The following is a 7,303-nucleotide window of genomic DNA, read 5'->3' on the forward strand; positions in this document are numbered from 1 at the left end:
GCCACACCCGTTGCTGGCAGGTGTATAAAATCGAGCACACAACCATGCAATCTCCTTAGCTAAACATTGGCACTACGCCTTACTTAAGAGCTCAGTGACTTTCAACATGGCACCATCATAGGATGCCACCTTTCCAACAAGTCAGTTTGTCAAATTTCTGCCCTGCTAGAGCTGCCCCGGTCAACTGTAAGTGCTGTTACAAGAGGAATAGCCTTCCCTGTAGCTCAGTTGGTAGAGCATGGTGTTTGCAACACCAGGGTTGTGGGTTCGATTCCCACGGGGGGCCAGCACAGAAAAAAATGTATGAAATGTATGCATTCACTACTGTAAGTTGCTCTGGATAAGAGTGTCTGCTAAATGACTAAAATGTAATGTAAAATGTTATTATGAAATGGAAACGTCTAGGAGCAACAATGGCTCAGCCACTGAGTGCTGAAGTGTGTAGTGTGTAAAAAAAAAAAAAATTGCCTGTCCTCAGTGGCAACATTCACTACTGAGTTCCAAACTGCCTCTGGAAGCAACGTCAGCACAAGAACTGTTCATCGGGAGCTTCATGAAATGGGTTTCCATAGCTGAGAAGCCGCACACTAAGTCTAAGATCCCCATACGCAATGCCAAGCGTCAGCTGTAGTGGTGTAAAGCTCATCACCATTGGACACTTGTCCGACGGATGAATCTGGGTTTGGCAGATCCCAGGAGAACACTACATGCCCAAATGCATAGTGCCAACTGTAAAGTTTGGTGGAGGAGGAACAATAGTCTGGGTCTGTTTTCATTGTTCAGGCTATGCCCCTTAGTTCCAGTGAAGGGTAATCTTAATGCTACAGCATACAATGACATTTGGGGAAGGCCCTTTCCTGTTTCAGCATGACAATACCCCCGTGCACAAAGCGAGGTCAATACAGAAATAGTTTGTCGAGATCGGCGTGGAAAAACTTGACTGGCCCGCACAGAGCCCTGACCTCAACCCCATCGAACATCAGTGCCCGACCTCACTAATGCTCTTGTGGCTGAATGGAATCAAGTCACCACAGCAATGTTCCAACATCTAGTGGAAAGCCTTCCCAGAAGAGTGGAGGCTGTTATAGCAGCAAAAGGGAGGACCAACTCTATATTAATGCCCATGATTTTGGAATGATGTTCGACGAGCAGGTGTCTACATACTTTTGGTCATGTAGTGTTTCAAAATAGAGGTAGACATGTAACGTGTGCTACTATGCCTTCTGCCAAGAAGCCTGGACCTTTCTGGCACAAGAGGAATAGAGCTTTCCCAGTTACTGCATAACCACTGGACCGTGATGGTTGTCTCCAGTCAATCGCTACAATGGTGGCAGTGATGGGATATTTCAAGAGTTCCTTGTCTTTTTCTAAGTGGGATTCAATCTGTAAGCATTGGGTATAACTTGTGTGCCCAGTCCTCAATGTATGAACATTTACTGGCCTCTTCCAAGAGAATTGTCTAGTGCACAGGAGGTAGTGCACTTTCCCTATAACCTTTGGGGTTGCTGGTTCAAACCCCAATGCGGGTGCTCCCCTTCAATAGGTTTAATTGAGATTCTACAGGTAACTATCAAAATAACAGAAACACCAACATAAAGTGTCCTAGTAGGGCATTGGGCCACCAGCCAGAACAGCTTAATGCACCTTGGTAAAGATTCTACAAGTGTCTGGAACCTTATTGGAGGGATGCGACAACAGTCTTCCACAAGAAATTCCATATTTTGGGGTTTTATTGATGGTGGTGGAAAACGCTGTCTCCAGCACCTCTCCAGAATCTCCCATAGGTGTTCAATTGGGTTGAGATCTAGTGACAGACAGCCATAGCATTTGGTTTACATCGTTTTCATGCTTGTCAAACCATTCAGTGACCACTCGTGCCCTGTGGATAGGCGCATTGTCATCCTATGGTAGCTAAAAAAAAAGAAGATCTGTAATAAAGCCCATTTGTGGGGAAAACTCATTCTGATTGGCTAGGCCTGGCTCCGTAGTGGAGTAGCCTAGCTGCTAAGTGGGTGGGCCTATGCCCTCCAAGGCCCACCCATGGCTGCACCCCTGCCCAGTCATGTGAAATCCATAGAATAGGGCCTAATTTATTTATTTAAATTGACTGATTTCCTTCTATGAACTGTGTGGTTCCGGAGTTAAGCAATTAACATCTCATCATGTTTAGGGTCATGTATACAGAGACCAAAAATATAAACGCAACATTGAACAATTTCAAAGATTTTACTGAGTTACAGTTTGTATCCCTCATTTACTCAAGTGTTTCCATTATTTTGGTAGTTACCTGTGTTGTAAAAACCGGTTTTAAAAAGAGAACCCTTTTTGATTAGTTTGACAAAATGGTTTTCAATGAAACAATCCTGAAATGAACGTGCCACCATCTCTTCATTTAGTTGAGATAACAGGATAGAATGAACTGTCCTACAGACATAGACACACAGGTCTAGATCCACAGGCCTAATTCACATGCTTGAGTTCACCCAACTCTCTCATGTGACATACAGTGCATTTGGAAAATATTCAAACCCCTTCACTTTTTCCACATTTTGTTATGTTACAGCCTTATTCTAAAATGGATAAAAAATCCTCAGCAATCTACACACAGTGTTCCATAATGACAAAATTAAAACAGGTTTTTAGAAATGTTTGCAAATGTATTAGAAATGAAAATAAGTATTCAAACCCTTTGCTATGAGACTCAAAATGGAGCTCAGGTGCATCCTGTTACCATTGATAATCCTTGAGATGTTTCTACAATTTGGAGTCCACCTGTGGTAAATTCAATTGATTGGACATGATTTGGAAAGGAACACACCTGTCTATATAAGGTCCCACAGTTCACAGTGCACGTCAGAGCAAAAACCAAGCCATGAGGACAAAGGTATTGTCCATAGAGCTCTGAGACAGGATTGTGTCGAGGTACAGATCTGGGGAAGGGTACCAAAACATTTATGCAGCATTGAAGGTCCCCAAGAACACAGTGGTCTCCATCATTCTAACATGGAAGAAGTTTGGAACCACCAAGATTCTTCCTAGAGCTGGCCGCTCAGCCAAACTGAGCAATCAGGGGAGAAGGGCCTTGATCAGGGTGGTGACCAAGAACCTGACGGTCACTCTGACAGAGCTCCAGAGTTCCTCTACGGAGATGGGAAAACCTTCCAGAAGGGCAACCATCTCTGCAGCACTCCACCAATCAGGCCTTTATGGTAGAGTGGCCAGACGGAAGCCACTCCTCAGCAAAAGGCACATGACAGCCCGCTTGGAGTGTGCCAAAAGGCACCTAAAGGACTCTCAGACCATAAGAAACAAGATTCTCTGGTCTGATGAAACCAAGATTGAACTCTTTGGCCTGAATGCCAAGTGTCACATCTGGAGGAAACCAGGCACCGATCATCACCTGGCCAATACCATTCCTACGGTGAAGCATGGTGGCGGAAGCATCATGCTGTGGGGATGTTTTTCAGCGGCAGGGACAGCGTCTAGTCAGGATCGAGGGAAAGATTACAGTTTTTCTTGATTGTTTACACACATTTTATGAAAGCATGCCTCATATTCTCAGAACTCTACACACAAATCAAAAAACACACACACAATGGGCAAAACCCCTCAATTCTCCAGCAAAATGAAACTTTACATTCAAAACAATGTTATGTCTTATCAAAATGGTATTTTGTTTTCAAATGACACACACAAACCATCATATGAATAGACATTTATAAGAACCAGTTGAACACTGATGTGCTCAATGTAAAACACTATGATGAATGAAAAACACTTCTTCTCCATTCATCATAATGACTTAGGCCTTTTTTTGGTTCAGTGTTGCCATTACATACATAAGTAAAATATTTGAGAATATTGTTTTTATACTCAGAACACACAAATACACGGTAACAAATACAGTTTATTTTTCCCACAAAAACAATGCACACAGTGTACATCCCATTCCCAACCAACACAAAGTTGCACATACAGTGGTCTACATACAAAACAGAAGAATTTCATGTATACAGTTACAGTAAATAAAAAAAATATATATAATAATAATAATATGCTGCATCCTCTCTTCTGTTGCGGTCTGGCCACAGCACCTCATCCACATCACAAGCAATGTTTTCCCTGGCCAAGCAGCGGGGGAAATATCGCCTAGCATGGCGAATCCAGCCATGAAAAGCATCAGCTGCTATATCTCCACATGCGTCTTCCATAGCTTGGAGAAGAGGTATACGTGTTTGTGGATTTCGGTCATACACTTTCCATCTCCAGGCAGAAAAAAATTCCTCAATAGGATTGAGGAATGGAGAATATGGAGGGAGATAAACAACTAAAAAGCGTGGGTGGGCAGTGAACCAGTTACGAACCAGAGCAGCCCTGTGGAAACCTACGTTGTCCCAAATGACAACGTACCTGAGCTGCTCTGGGCTGTCTACCTGATCTGGTGGAATGAGTGTGTTGTGTAGGGTGTCCAGGAATGTGATCAGATGGGCGGTGTTGTAGGGGCCAAGGGTAGCATGGTGATGGATGACGCCGTGATGGGTAATCGCTGCACACATTGTGATGTTCCCTCCGCGCTGGCCAGGGACTTGAACAATGGCACGCTGGCCGATGATATTCCTTCCCCTCTTTCGTCTTTTTGTGAGGTTGAATCCAACCTCATCAATGAAGATGAACTGGTGCTCCACTGCAGCCACCTCTAGCTCAAGGACTCTCTGAAACACACATGACAATATCAGAAATAGACATGGAGTGGTCACTATTGTGAAGCACAATCATTATGATTACAATACTGAAATATGTATAATTTATACAGTGTTGAGAGTATGCATCAATTGTGGGATTGTATACGACTCACTTGCACATAGTTATATCGCAATTCTTTGACTCTTTCTGAATTACGTTCAAATGGCACCCTGTAGACCTGCTTCATCCTGAGATTATTTCTGCGCAAGACACGGTCCAGTGTTGATAAGCTTACCCTATCAATATTTAGAAATATCTCATTGTTTTCTATTATTTTTCTTTGTATTTGCCGTAATGTTATGGCGTTATTTTCTAGGACCATGTTCATGATTTCAGTTTCCTGTTCAGGAGACAGAACACGTTCCCGACCACCTTGTGTTGGTAATCTTTCAGTTCTGCCAAACAAATAGTCAAATACTGTAAATACAAAGTAGGAATACATTTCCCAAATACTTGAAACATACTTTATTTTTACAGTCCTACAGAACAGTCCACAGGCAATACTGTACTACTGTACTCATTGAGTACTGTATTGATATGCAGTACTGCAATTTTCTAGTGAGAGTAGATTTCTTTCCTATTCTCATTTCGGAATGTTCGGATGATGGATGCTACAGTGTACCTGCTCAAACGTGGCTGTACTCTTTGCCCAGCCTCCCTCATTGTTAGACCATGGTTGACCACATGATCAACCAAAGTGGCTCGGATCTCATCAGAGATTACGGTCCTTGGCCTTCCTCGTCCTCGTCCTTGTCCTCCCCGTCCTCCTCCTCTTACTCTCACTCCTCTGGCTCTGCCTCTGTTTCCAATGTTGGCATCCATTGCTCCAAAACAGAAGAGCTCACCTGTTGCCCTTTTATGCTAAAGCTCTGATTGCTAATTGTAAAACTGTGTGACGGGTGTTTGCCCATGTGATGAGTCAGTGTGCATATTTGAATGGCAGTGTGTTCATTGTGAAAACAATAGATTTTCTGCATGAAAATTGTGCCAAATGCAAAGAATTGTGTGAAGTGTTTTGAAAAAAGTGTGTTTTAGAACTGCAATTTGAGTGTAAAGCAGGAATTGTGCTTGTAGTTAAGCAGAATTGGTTCAGGGGGTTGGTGCATGAGTTACATGTTGTGGTCATTGTGTCTCAAGTACCAGTATTTGTGTGTAAACAATTGAGAAAAACTGTAATGGAGCAAGATCCTTGATGAAAACCTGCTCAAGAGTGTTCAGGACCTCAGACTGGGGTGAAGGTTCACCTTCTAAAAGGACAACGACCCTAAGCACACTGCCAAGACACTTCAGGACAAGTCTCTGAATGTCCTTGATTGGCCCAGCCAGAGCCCGGACTTGAACCCGATCTAACATCTCTGGAGAGAACTGAAAATAGCTGTGCAGCAACGGCTCCCCATCCAACCTGACAGAAATTGAGAGGATCTGCAAAGAACAATGGGAGAAACTCCCAAAATACAGGTGTTCCAAGCTTGTAGTGTCATACCCATGAAAACTCGAGGCTGTAATCGCTGCCAAAGCTGCTGAAAAGTACTGAGTAAAGAGTCTAAATACTTCCATAAATGTGATATCAGTTTTTAATTTTCAATACATTTGCAAAAATGTCAAAAACCCTTTTTGCTTTGTCATTATGGGGTATTGTGTGTAGATTGATGAGGGGAAAAAACTATTTCATCAATTTTAGAATAAGTAAGTAACAACAAAAAGGGGTCTGAATACTTTTCAAATGCACTGTAAGCTGCTGCAACACTTTACAAGACATAGACAAGAAAATAAATGACTAAACTTGGTGAACATGAGACACCAAATGATATTGACTAATCCAAATTGTATCCAACCCTGTACAGATTACATATTTTGAATTCTATTTTGTTTGACAGTAGGTCATGTATAGCATTTAGTTATTTGTTAACTTATTGACAACTGCATTACTAAATATTGAGCAATGAAGCTAGCCTTGAAAAATCTGCTCTCCACTTTCAATCAATCTCACAAAACATACCGTTGTACAGCTACAGTATAGGCCTTCATGAAAAGGTGTCCTGTTTTGCTTACAAATAAAGTGGATTGAGAAAATACAACTTTTGGGCTAGTTGATGTTCTTTGAAGGACAGACGTCATATCAGTGTCCACATTGTCTTAAACTGTGTGTCATTAGCCACATTCCAACCAGTTTTTATTACAGTAAAGGCATAACGTATAAAGAAAAATCACGACAGCTGTGATGGAAACAGGAAGTTTCGGTACAATTGTATAAATTATGACAGATAATTCTTCGCTCGGCATAGTTCGATCTTTTTGTGTCTAAAATTAATTACGCTATACAAGAAACGGCGGTGGAAACGCCTTTATGCGCAAATATTAATATAACAACCATCATATCGAAGTAAATTTACGATGATATGGCGTGTGGTCCTCTTACTACGACTTGGGAAACCATGCAGTTTATTAGGCTACAGATGAAATAAGTTCTGATGAACTTCACAGAGTGATACAAGTGCACGGTGAGGAGCTTGATGCTGCTTTTCAATAAATATTGAGGGTCTTATGACTGCCGATCAAG

Source organism: Salmo trutta, chromosome 9 (assembly GCF_901001165.1).
Source record: "Salmo trutta chromosome 9, fSalTru1.1, whole genome shotgun sequence".
Lineage (NCBI taxonomy): Eukaryota > Metazoa > Chordata > Actinopteri > Salmoniformes > Salmonidae > Salmo > Salmo trutta.